This window comes from Eptesicus fuscus, chromosome 16, assembly GCF_027574615.1.
Source record: "Eptesicus fuscus isolate TK198812 chromosome 16, DD_ASM_mEF_20220401, whole genome shotgun sequence".
Classification (NCBI taxonomy): domain Eukaryota; kingdom Metazoa; phylum Chordata; class Mammalia; order Chiroptera; family Vespertilionidae; genus Eptesicus; species Eptesicus fuscus.
Genome location: NC_072488.1, coordinates 25701981 through 25715505, shown reverse-complemented (window position 1 = coordinate 25715505; position 13525 = coordinate 25701981). Strand labels below are relative to the sequence as shown.

General features: G+C 47.1%; 1 pseudogene; it reads right to left on the bottom strand.

Moving 5' to 3' along the window:
* Nucleotides 1–1618: 1618 nt before the first annotated feature.
* On the bottom strand, nt 1619–2501 carry LOC103305645 (protein FAM204A-like; annotated as a pseudogene).
* Between the last annotated feature and the right edge of the window lie 11024 nt (nt 2502–13525).

Sequence of the window (13525 nt, the reverse complement as noted above, 5' to 3'; positions counted from 1 at the left end):
TTCGGCCATCGCTTGGTTTTTCTTTGGTCTTCTGCAACACTTTGAGTCATTCACAGAGCACGCCCATGGGAATGCGATCCAACCATAAATAAACTGCCCATTCCCTCTCCTCTCTCTTTCTCTCTCTCTCTCTCAACATTTTCTCTGAAGGTACACAAAAATTAATCAATTGCTTTTATTATGTGACTATGAAGTATCAACTCTACTGCATCCAATAAAGAACCAAAGATTACTTTTGTAACATTAAAATAGTCACTTGTAAAAATAATATCAATTGAGACTTTCTTGCACTGTGATTAATCCATTATAAACAAATTCCAATCTTAAAAACACAATTCCTAAATAAGTGCAGTTACACTGAGTATAGATAAGAAAGTACCTAAGCCCTAAGCAGTTTGGCTCAGTGGATAGAGCATCCCAGGTTCGATTCCAGTCAAGGGCATGTACCTTTGTTGCAGGCACATCCCCAGTAGGTGGTGTTCAGGAGGCAGCTGATCGGTGTTTCTCTCTCATTGATGTTTCTAACTCTCTTTCCCTCTCCTTTCCTCTCTGTAAAAAATCAATAAAATATATTTAAAAAAAAAAAAAAAAGAAAGTACCTAAGCTCATTGGCTATGCTATACCAAATGGATGGAAAGTAAAATTGATTTTATACTGTAGGTCAGTACACAAAACAGAGTTTATTCTTTTTTTTAAAATATTTTTATTGAGGTATTATATGTGTACATATCTTACTATTACCCCCCCATCCCACACCCACACATGCCCTCCCCCCCAGAGTTTTGCGTCCATTGTTTATGCTTATATGCATCAGAGTTTATTCTTATAGTGTTTATTATTGTATTATTTGCCATATGAACAACTGTAAACCTATTTTTGCCCCACACTGTATAAATAACTAAATAAATAAAATTCTATTTTTCCCCTTTATGTGTACTTAGATTCCTTGTACAAATAAAAGAACACTCCATTCCATTCACTTGAATAGAACGAACTCTTTTTTAAAAAAGTATATTTTTATTGATTTCAGAGAGAAAGGGAGAAGGAGAGAGAGATAGAAACATCAATGATGAGAGAGAATCATTGACTGGCTGCCTCCTGCATGTCCCCCACTGGGGATTGAGCCCGCAATCCAGGCATGTGCCCTTAACCAGAATTGAACCTGGGACCCTTTAGTCCACAGGCCGATGCTCCATCCCAGGGGTCCTCAAACTTTTTAAACAGGGGGCCAGTTCACTGTCCCTCAGACCGTTGGAGGGCCGGACTATAGTTTAAAAAAAACTATGAACAAATTCCTATGCACACTGCACATATCTTATTTTTTTTTCTTTTTAAATTTCTTTATTGATTAAGGTGTCAACACATATCTTATTTTGAAGTAAAAAAACAAAACGGCAAAAACACCCGCATGTGGCCTGTGGGCCATAGTTTGAGGACGCCTGCTCCAGCCACTGAGCCAAACCACCCAGGGCTAGAATGAACTTTTTAGAAAAAGATTTGATAATTAACTCTCAAATTTTATGCTTAATTTTTCCACTTCTATCAATTTCCTGACATATGTAACATAAGCAGTAAAATCTTTTCAGTAAATTGACCAATTGAAGACTCAAGTAAAAACTCAGATAAAGATGCAAATGTCTTTAAGAACTCTGGCAAGTGACATATATCCCATGTTGCTTTTGGTTTCTCATCTCTTCTTTGCTTCAAATTCCCATACAAGTTTCTTCTTTTTTTCCCCAGCAACCTTTGAATTTTCAGCTTCCTTTTGGGCTTTTACAAAGTTGTGGCAGGCAATCACTTCGGCAATTTTACATCAAGCTCTTGGGTAGATAGTTGGTGGCTGAGTTCCTCTGCCTTCTCTATATTTTACTTTTCCATAGCCTGGTTTATGCTCTTTTCAAGGCCCGACTTCTCAATATTTTTCTTTTTAACAGGTAAAACCTGTCATTGACTCTAAAATACTAAGTCCCTTTCCCTGGGTTTCACTTGAGGACTGTTCACTATGAGATTCTTCTTCATTCTTCAATTTTCCTTTCCTAGAGCATTTTCTTTTTTTCCTTCTGAATCTTGAAGTTCACGGTGTTTTTATGCAATTCTTGAAATTTATTCCACATAAGTAAGGGAATTCCAGAAGAACACTCTTTATAGGCATTTACATTTGCTTCTGCTTGAGTTTTTAGTCCATCTGTAGGGAAATCTGAGATCTCTGCTTTTGTAATGGTCCCATCCTCCTGTAAGTGAAGTCCAGAGTCTAATGTGTCTTCATCTTCAGAATTCAACTCAACATCACTTCCGTTTAGGCCCGGAGGTAGCAGCCCACTCCATATCTTTTCTTCGGGCAGGAGCCGCTGCCAGGCAGCTGCAGGCCCCTGTCTCTTAACATAAGATGAAAGAGGAAACGTTTCTCCTCCTAACAAAGATTCTTTCCTTGACCAAACTCTAGCCAGACTCCTCTGAACTCTCTTCTCAATTAGGCCCTGACTTTGGGGTTTCCAGTTCATCTTTGCATTGTCCACTTTTATCAAGAATCCTGCTGAGTCGGTTTAGTGAACCCCCCCACTGTTGTCTGACCACCTTGATATATTTTCGCGATGGCCTGCCTTCAACAAAAATCCTGTCATTTAAGCAAAGAAAGACCCTGCCTCTTAGTAATTTTCTACCCACTGATCCCACCCTCCCACACACACGTAGGCCTAGGCCCGTGGTCGGCAAACTGTGGCTCGTGAGCCACATGTGGCTCTTTGGTCCCTTGAGGGTGGCTCTTCCACAAAATACCACGGCCTGGGCGAGTCTATTTGGAAGAAGTGGCGTTAGAAGAAGTTTAAGTTTAAAAAATTTGGCTCTCAAAAGGAATTTCAATCGTTGTACTGTTGATATTTGGCTCTGTTGACTAATGAGTTTGCCGACCACTGGCCTAGGCGGTAAATCTCTACTTTTCCTTACTGTGTTCAAGGTTGAGCAGGATCTTTCCCCTACTACAAAACGCCATTGTAATAGCCCATCTTGAATAAAGTCTGCCTTACCAACTCTCACAAGTGTCGTGAGTGATTCTTTCTTTATACCTCCCCTTCCCCCAATTCCCAGCCATTATCATCTGGGCCAACCCCCTCACTGTATATGAGAAAAAACTGAGAAGCGAAGCAGCTAAACAAGGGAAAGATTAAGAGTTTGGACTCTGCGGCCGAGACCAAACCAGAGGGAGTCGGACCTCCGTTACCACCATTTGGCCACCATCCAGAGCTGAGGGGTCAGTGCTGACATGTACACATAAGGAACTGGTGGACATTGAAATTGGGTCTCTAAAGAACTGTTGGTCCAGAAAGAAACTCACTACAGACTGATTCATTTGCCTGTCAGCATAACTATTATTGCTCGTCTCACATTCAGTCCTTATAAGTATATCTCTAGTGACACATGAGCTCGCTCATCTCGGGGAAATGATGAACAACATAGACTGATGAACAAGAACAGAACCAGAAACAAGGAGGCATCGATCGGACTATTGGGCCTCAGAGGGAGGATAGGGGAGGTTGGGGGGAGGGGGGAGAGATCAACCAAAGGACTTGTGTGCATGCATATGAGCCTATCCAATGGTTAAGTTCAACAGGGGGTTGGGGCATCCATGGGGAGGGGTGTGGGATGGGAATGGGGGGATGAGGACAAATATGTGACACCTTAATCAATAAAGAAATTTAAAAAAAAAAAAGAGTTTGGACTCTGGGGCCCAGATTTATTGCCATTTACCAGTTGTGTGACCTCAAACAGGCTACTTAATTTGTGTTTGAAGGGGAACATCTACAACATGGGGCAAATAACAGTGGCCATTTCACTCAGTTGTTGTAAAAATTAAATGAGTTAATATCCATAAAGGACTGAGAATTGCCCAGCAGAATAAACACAATATAATAGTTTTGTTTTTTTTAAAAAAGGCACTTGCCTGAGGATACTCCATACTTAATGAGAACTGAATGAACACACTTTCCTGTCCCTGTGTTAAATAATACTAGGACCAAGCAAAAATAATTCAGCTGCTTGCTTCAGGAAATATCAGCTCCTAAAAAAGAAGGTTCTAAACTAACTAAGCAGTTGATTTGTCAAGATTACAGCTTGCTTGCCCTGGCCAGTGTGGCTCAGTTGGTTGGAATGTCATCTATGCATTGCAAGGTCAAGGGTTTGATTCCTGGTCAGGGCACATACCTAGGTTGAGGGTTCAATACCCAGTTGGGGCCTTTGAGGGAGGCAATCAATCAATATATCTCTCTTACATCCATGTTTCTCTCTCTCTCTCTTTCCGCCTCTAAAAGCAATAACAGAGAGAGAAAGAGAGAGAGAGAGAGAGAGAGAGAGAGAGAGAGAGAGAGAGAGAGAGAGAGAGAGATATGGCTGGGTTGTCTCACGAGCACCTCCCACTTAGTACAGTCACCTGTTGCTTAGCAACTGGGATATGTTCTAAGAAATGCATCACTTGGTAATTTCATCATTGTGCGGACATCACAGAGTACACTTACACAAACCTAGATGGTATAGCCTACTACATCCGTAGGCTATATGATATAGCCTCTTGCTCCTAGGCTACAAGCCCATACAGCATCTGTATAAAACAACACAAGATTAAATCAGGCACAAGAGAAAATGATGCAATCAAGAGACGTGGTAGCCCTGACCAGGTAGCTCAGTTAGAGCACTATCCCGATATTCCAAACTTGTGGGTTCGATCCCTGGTCAGAGCACATACAAGAATCAACCAATGAATGCATCAATAAGTAGAACAACAAATCGATGTTTCTCCCTCTCTCAAATCAATACATAAAAAGAGAGACATGGTAAATGTGAAATATCTGAGGATGGCGCCTGCATAACACAGGATAATGTTTTATGACAGACAATTTTTCAATAAGTAGACAGAGAACTTGCTAAAATAATGATAAAAGGGATGGTATAGTAAATACATAAATCAGTAACATAGTTATTTATTATCATTATCACTGGTATTATGCACTGGACATAATCGTATGACCTCTACTTTTATACAACTGACCGCATGACACGTTTGTTTACACCAGCATCACCATAAACACGTGATGGGAATATTTTGGCTTCCTTGTAATCTTATGAGACCACTGTCATAGGCGGTCTGCCGTGGACTGAGAGGTCGTTGGCTGTGCATGACTGTACATTCAACGCTGACCTCTTGATCCCTCCTCCCAACCTGTCCTGTGCTTCTACTCTGCCTTTGTAAGTGGCACCTCTCTGGTCACCCAGTTGCTCACGCCAGAAACTTTGATTCTTTCTCCTCCCTTAATCTCCACATCCAAAGCCTCAGTAATTTCTACCAGCTCCACCTCCAAACACAGCGCAAAACGGTCCCCTCCCTTCTCCACCACTTCTGGTACCCTCCTGCTAACTCATCTCCTTGCCTTTGCTCTTGTCTCCCTAACATTCATCCAGTCTCAATGCAACAGCCAAAGGGGAAAGCACAATCAGATCACATGGTCACCCCACCCCCCATGACAACTTTCTAGTGGATTCCCATCACACCTGGAAAACAATCCAAACATCCTGTCCCTGGTCCTTTCGTGCCATCGCGGTCCTTGCTCACTGTACAGAGCCTTGCCAGCTGTGCTCAGAGCCTTTCCCTCTCAGAGCCCAGAACAATGCCTGTGTATATTTAGCCTTTGTGGCATGTTGATTGCATCACTGGCCTCCTTTTCTTCCTGTAATTGTATAGGCCCCTGGCACTTTGTGTCTGGGGTCAATGTGTGCCCGCTTTGGCCAATAGGATGTTAGCAAACATGACTGCAAGCAGAGGTTTGGAAAGCACATATGCACTCCCACTTGTCCTCCTGAACAATTGGGCTTATTTTTCTTGACAATATACCCTGCCGATCTGCTGAGAGGATGTGAGAGGAATGTAGAGCAGAGCTGAGTCAGCCCAGCAGAGGCCATCCACGGCCAGCTGACTCCCAGATATGCCAGGGAGCCAGGCGAGAGGAGCAGAGCCACTTACCTGACCCACAGCGGACTTCAGGCTCATCAGTGAGCCATCTGAGACCACAAAACCCAAAAAGCCAGCCTACAGACCTACAGATAACAATAATTATACGTTTAGTCACTATGTTTTTGTGTAATTTATTATACAGCATTACTGTGAAAATAGGTAACTGCTGAAGCACTCGACGAATAATTGTTGGCCACGTGAGTACTGGTGAGTTTTAGACACTAGAGCCAGGCAGGAGATATGGCAGATTCCTTTGGGCTGAGGGGACCTTCCTTTTAGCACATCCCATGGGCGGGGTGGGGGTGGGGTGGGGGTGGGGGGAAGAGGGGACTTTCTGTAGGCTGTTAGCTCTCTTGCTCTTTCTGGCTAAGAAGAAAGCCAGGGGTTAGAGGGAATGTTCTAAAATGGAGGTACCCAGGATGAGCGTAAGGCCCATGGACACTGCCTGTATTAATTTCCTGTTGCTGCATAACAAATTTCCACACACTTAGCAGCTTAAAACAACACAAACTTATTATCTCACAGTTTCTGTGTGTGCCTGTGCCCTTTGGCAGTCTCACCGTTGAAACCAAGGTCTCTGTCAGCCAGGGCTGTGATCTCACCCGTTTCAAGGCCCTCTTCCAAGCTCGGATTATTGGCGGAATTCAGTTGCCCACAGTTGCAGGACTAAAGCCCCTGCTTTCTCATTGGCCGTTGGCCAGGGGTCACTCTTAGCCCCTAGAAGCTCTCTCTGATGCCTCGCCTTCTTTAAAAGGGCTCACCTGATCAGGACATGCCCATGATGGATGGTCTTCCTTCCGGTTAATTCAAGGTCAGTGGAGTAGCGACCTAATCACAGGAGTGATATTCCCTCATGGTCACAGGTTCTGCTCACACTCATGGGGGGAATAACACTGGGTGTGAGACACACTCCCCTGAGTCAGTCCAGGGCCCTGCCTCCAGCAAGAAGGAAAAAAGGAGGAGCAGATCTCTCGCTGCCCTCCTCCCATACCCTCTCGGACTCCCTTTCCCTTTCTAAGCTGCTCTCCGTGAGCCGCTGACAGGATTTCGCCATGTTGGGAGGAGAAGAGGACAGAAGGCATCAGTGGGATTTGCAAAGCTGAGGGTGGGCCTGAGCAAGCCCCTGGCTTCCACCCCAGCGTTCTCTGGAAGCCATTCTTTCCTGTAGGCAGCCAGCCCGGCCCAGACTGGAAACCAGCCACAGCCTCCTGAGGGCAGCCTCTGAGGTCTGTTCAGATCCGAAGACAGAAGGGACACCTTTTGCTGGCCCCCCAGAGAACAAAGGTGGGAGAAGAAACTCACCTCTACAGCATTGGAAGGTGGGAGAATGGGCATGGCTGAACCCCTCCCCAGCACACACACACATTACACATCTTCTCCCCCCACAGGCACGCATCTCCTAACCCCTAAGGGACCCCAGGAGACTTGCAACCAGGGGAGCGGTGGGCAGTGGCAGCTCGTCCTGGGCTAACCCCCCTGAACCTGTCCCCAAGGCCCCCTTTTTCTGCGACTCTCCAGTGGCCCACTTCTTTCCCGTAACATTCCCAGGGAGCCAAAGCAGCCCCCAGCTGGGCTCTCTCCTGCTGCTGCTGCTGCTTCTCTCCGAGGCCCTTCCTTGTCTCACTGTCCCCAGCTTTAACGAACAGACTCTCAAAATAAGAAAAGAAGGGAAAAGAAGTGAAGGGGATCAGGACCTGCTATCCCCAAACACTCCACTTCAGCATGAGGATGTTTTTGAGCGGAAGGCGATTGAGAATCAACAGGCGCAGGAAGCTCCCTGCCCTCCTCGTCTCTGCCTAAAAGGCCGTGCATTTCCCTTGTGAAGGTGTCCCCTCTCCCAGGAAAAGAGTGACTCATCACCAGACACAGAATCAGCACTAAGACGAATCCACACAAACAGAACTTACTAAAATACCCCCTTATCGTCCACTGGTTTCCCTCAGCTATTTCCTCGTCACTGCCCCACAATTTATCATCCCTTCAAGCCCAAACCCTCTTCTTTCCTTTGTTAAAATGGTATATAACCTCCCCTCCCCCCTGCGTCTAACCACTTCTTTGAGTTTCACTTGTGGGGGAGAAACAAACGTTCCTCTACCTTCCAGATTATTTTGGCTGGTCTAATGATCACACAGACACGAGACAGATTAGCAAGAGAAATAACCCAATTTAATACATGTCCATGGGAACACCACATACACGAGAGGATCAGAGACAGAAAGAGAACACTGTCTGTAAGACACCCTGAGCTAGCGACAAGGGCAGGTGCTTTGGGGGCCTGCAAAGGGTCACTGCAGGATAAGAAGAGCAGATGTTTAGTAAATAAACCTTCTCCCTGTCACATAAGGTGGGTCAAAGAGGTTATCTCTGATCATCCCTTATTATGGACAAGGACCCTAATTCAAGTCTTCTCGGTAATTAAAGGGAGGGGCAGAAGTTTCTCTTGAGCCTGAAACTAAAATTGCTCTTAGCTCAAAACAATCCACTTGCCACTGTGGACAGAAAAGGGCCACGTGCTAACCAGACTAACTGGAGAGGCCTGCGTGAGGGTCTTGCAAACTCAGAGACCTACAGTAACCACAAAGGACGGTCTGAAACGGAAACCTTTTCATCAAAAAAGCAGTTTGTAGTGGGTAGTCATGTCCTAGGCCAGTATCTTCCCTGACAAAAATCAACTTCGCCAAAACTGGTTTGGCTCAGTGGATAGAGCGTCGGCCTGCAGACTGAAAGGTCCCAGGTTTGATTCCGGCCAAAGGCATGTACCTTGGTTGCGGGCACATCCCCAGTAGGGAGTGTGCAGGAGGCAGCTGATCGATGTTTCTAATTCTCTATCCCTCTCCCCTCCTCTCTGTAAAAAAATCAATAAAATATATATTTAAAAAAAAAATCAACTTCGATCTTTACTGAGACTGTTGTCTTTTTGCATTGAAGATAACATACCTGTGGAATGTCAAGGTAACTTGTCACTTCCCTGTTTCCGGACCCCTCAGGGCACAACAAATGGCACCAGGGCTAAGACCACAAATTCCCTCATTGTTATTGTTATCATGTTAATTGTTGACTGTTAACTATACGATGCCCACTTATATAAAAGAAGTATTTATCATTTTACTTTTTATCCAATCCCAGAGGTACCCCCCTACCTTGTCTCCCCCCATATTTCCCCCACCCCCACCTCCCTAATCTAACACTAATGGATTTCTTGTAACCCACTTACATCTCCTCCTTTGATTGTAAGTTTTTAAAAAATATATTTTTTTAATGATTTCAGAGAGGAAGGGAAAGGAGCGAGAGACAAAAACATCAATTGATGAGAGAGAATCATTGATTGGCTGCCTTTTGCACATCCCCCTACTGGGGATCGAGCCTGCAACTCAGACATATACCCTTGGACCAGAATCGAACATGGGACCATTCAGTCTGCAAGCTGATGCTCTATCCACTGAGCCAAACCAGCCAGGGCTGATTGTAATGTATTAAACAAGATGAAAAACTGCCATTCTCTGGAGCCTTGTCACAATGTGTTTCTTCTCAAGCCACTACCCCTATCAAGGAAAAGAACCCGAATCTCTGAAAATATTAGAATGTTTTTATTTGGGCCAACTGAGAACCATAGCCCAAGAGCAGAGTGTCAAGAAACCTTGAAATAGTGGCTCCAACTTTGGAAATGTTGGGGTGCTTACATAGGCAGAGGAGTAAGCCAAAAGTACATCTGGTGTGAACCAATTAAGGTACATATGGTTCCAAGATGAACAGTTTTACATCAAATGCAAGGAATGTATGGGGAAGATAAGGTTGGGCCCTTGTGCCCCGTGGCATCAGGGAGTCTGGGGAATAATTAAGTCACTTCAAAACTCTTTGAGGTGATTTTTATCAGGATGCTTTCAGAACAGGCACTGTTTTCTGTAGTCATTGATCTTTGGTGTTGAAGCTGTGGAACACAGACCTGACTGCCCCCATGGCTTGTCTTAGCAACGGATTTTAGAAAGGCTCATTGTTCTCTCCTGGTTACTGATTAACTAAGCACCCTCTCCTTTCTTTACCCCTTATCTCTGAAAGGGCAAGGAAAAGAGTCCTTACCAAAAATGGGGGAGGCAGGGGAGGTCGTCCATAAAGCTGTGGCCTCAGGTAGAGAAACACAGCCACTGCCAACCCTCGGACCAGCAGTGAGAATGTGGGGGGTCAACCCTCTTACCCCTCAGGCTGAACCCAATCTGCAGCCAGAGGAGGAGGGAGGCGCCAGCCTCCTGCACAGAGCAGGATGAGAGGGAATGTGGAGGGAAGGAGAGGAAGGAGCAGCATCGGCACTGAGTGTGGGCCCTCCAGAGTCCTGCAGAGCCTGGGCCATACACAGCAGGATGCGTCCTGGACAAGCCGGCACTGCCCGGGAGGCCTTTGGCCAAATACCTAAACAAAGAGTGCAAAAGGTCAGCGGGTCCAGGCAGAGGAGGGGCTCCTGGGGAGACACCCCCATCACCTTCCCCAGTGATTCTGGCCTCTGCAGCTCTCAGGGGGAAGGGCCTGGCTGGGAGGCCCCCCTGTCCTGTGACTGCGCTCAGGTCTGTCTCCTCCCAGCCCAGAAAGCAGGCCACCGTGGATCATGTTTGCGACCCTCAGCACTGGACATATCCTGGCACAGGGAAAGTCTGGGGCAGGAATGAGTCCCCACATATGGAGACATGTGGAGCCTGTATGGCAGTAAACACATCTACTAAAAAGCAGATTTACACAAAGGTAACTATAGGACTCCACCCTAGACACGGCCTCCCGCTGATATTACTAAAGAATTCCCCTCCAGTGCCGCCCTCAGTTTGGATTTGACTCTCCACACGTTGGAGGGGGCAGAGCGCTCTGTAGGGAGGCAGAGATTTCAGCAGTCCTTCATTTGGTCCTTCAAGTTTTAGGGGCTTGAGGGTCTGCTCTTTGCAGACCAGCCGCCTGGGGGCGACAGAGAGGCGGGCTCAGTCCGGGAATGGACCTCCAGTCCCACTGCACGGCTTGGAAAAAGCACCGAGGTGGCTCTTAGTGGGGCCCGCCTTCCTGGCTTCCTCCCCATAGTCCCTGGGAGGACCTCCGCTCTGGGGTAGAGGTTAGAAACAGAACAGGCGTCCGCCCCTGAAGCCCTCTCCCAGTGCAGGGCCTGGGCTGGCTGTGGCTGCAGGGCGCCGCGCGGCCACCAGGGGTCACTCCTCTCCAGGCGCTCAAACCAGGGACCACGCGGCCCGGCTTCACCCCACCTCCTCTCTCGCCAACGCTTCCTGGGCTCCCCGGCAAGCCCTCCCCCCCGAACAGTTCAGCTGCCAGCACCCCTACACTCCTTGCCTCGATGCTGTGGGATCAGAGAAGGGGTATTGAAGTAGAATTATCAGGTAAAATACAAGAAAACGTAATTAAATTCGAATTTCAGATACACTCCGAGTACTTTCTGTGCATAAATATGTCCCACACAAAGTTTAGCTAAATCTGGCGACCCAGTCTGGAGGCAGACCCAAGCAATCCGATTCCAACATCACCATTCACTAAGCCGCTGGAGCAATCCTCTTCACTTTTCTGAGCCTCAGGTTTTCAGTCTGTAAACTGGGTCATGGCACTTCTTCATGGGGTAATAGAAAGTCTATTGTGTTCATGCATGGGCTCAATAAACCTTAGCATGTTTTCAGTCCTTAGACAGATGCGGTCACTTCTAGCTAAAAGCTGACCATAAAGGAGACTGCAAGAGCCTGGAGGCTAGGGGTTGCCAAGGAGGAGAAAAGTTACAAATAACTTGATTGTCAATGCTAGGAGCTTCCTGAAAGATCCATTTACATTTACATATCCCCAAGGAGACACTTGGCAATGCAAGAGCCAGTTTTGGTTTTTATGACTGTGGGTGGGAAGGGCTACTGGCATCTAGAAGCTAGAGGCCAGGGATGATGTTAAATATCCTTCAGGGCACAGGCCAGCCCCAAAAGTCCAAAGTGCCGAAGTTGAGAAACTCTGATTTAAATGGACGTCAAACTGTTCAACCCTTCAATAGTGAGAAGTCAAATAAATGAACGAGGAGGCCAGTAGACCGAGGTGGCGCGCATGCTGAGGAGTCCTGAATAAGAGGAGCGAAATCTAAGCCAGTAAATGCCTCGAGACTGTGGAATGGAAACCTAAGAACAACAATCACAAACAACCAGCCAATCAATAATTTCCTTCGTCTGCTTCTACTTTTATTCCAATAAAAATTTTCCTCCAGCTCCCGGCCGTGAAGGCTTCTAACCACTTCTGGTTTGGCACTGCCCAGTCAAATCCGTTTTATTCAAATACATTTTTAAATTTTAACATGCTTCATTCTACTTTTTAACAGTTTGAAACCTCAAGAGACTGTTTACTCCTCCAAGACGTTTCAAAATCGTAGCCTTAAAACCCTACCTAGCCTTGCTGGGTTCTTCAGTTCCCAACCATCACAACAGGATCCTCACTCAATTCTAATCAAGTCCCCACGTGGAAATTCCCACCTCAACCAGCCCTTGCCCTCCCTCCTCCAAGATGCTCCTGAGACTCCGGTAGTGTTCGGCCTCAGCGCAGTGAGAACAAACTTAATTTGGTCTTCAAGATGGTTTTGGCGCTCATTTCGAGGAGCCAGTGTCCCACAGGCACCTTCCTACCTCCCCTGGTCGTAAGGTCGGCTGCTCCTGGGTCTCCATTCCTGCGTGAGGGGGTGAGGAGAAGGGGACCAAGCCCAGGCCTCCAGGCAGACGCAGACCCCAGAATGGGCAGAACCCGTCACCACAGCCTCCCTTCCATCCCTGGGTCTGCCCAGGTGTTCAGGCTGTGCAGACCCACCCAAATCCAGAGTGAACGACAGGAGAGAGCCTTGGGTTCTGTTTTTTTACCTCTGACTTTCCAGTTAACTCACGGGGAGCTCCCTAGCAGGTCTCCCTGAGCCCATGCCTGCAGACCAAGATCCCTGCACTGACATACAAAGTCGGGGCGGGGGGGGGGGGAGCACTCTGACGATAGGGAGACCAGGAATGGCTCCCATTGTTCACCCAGGAAGTTCCAACTCCCTGCCCTGGCTCATCCTACCTAATAAAATGGTAATATGTAAATTACCATCACTCCGCTACGCCCACGATTGGGCCAGAGGGAGGCGCAGGGGGCGGGACTCAGGGTGGCCGGGGTAGCCGATTGGGCCGGCAGGATGCTGAGCCATGGCTGTGCTGCGGAACAGAAGGGGCCTCTGGGGCAGCGAGCTCACGTCCCACCGTGGACCATCAAAAGCGGGGGAGCTGGGTGCCTGTCCGCTCAGGCACCAGGCCTTTCAGAAGCCTTCGCCGCACCGGAGGCTTCTGAAAGGCCTGGTGCACCAGCGGACAGGCACCCAGCTCCACAGCGAAAAGCGAAAGCGTGTAGGGAACCTTACACGTGCATGATTCAATCATGCACTGGGCCTCTAGTTTAAACATAATTGAGCCCTGGCTGGGTGGGTCAGCTGGTTGTGCCTTGTCATCCTGGCACGGAAGGGTTGCTGGTCGATGCATATGCCTGCCGATCTCCAGC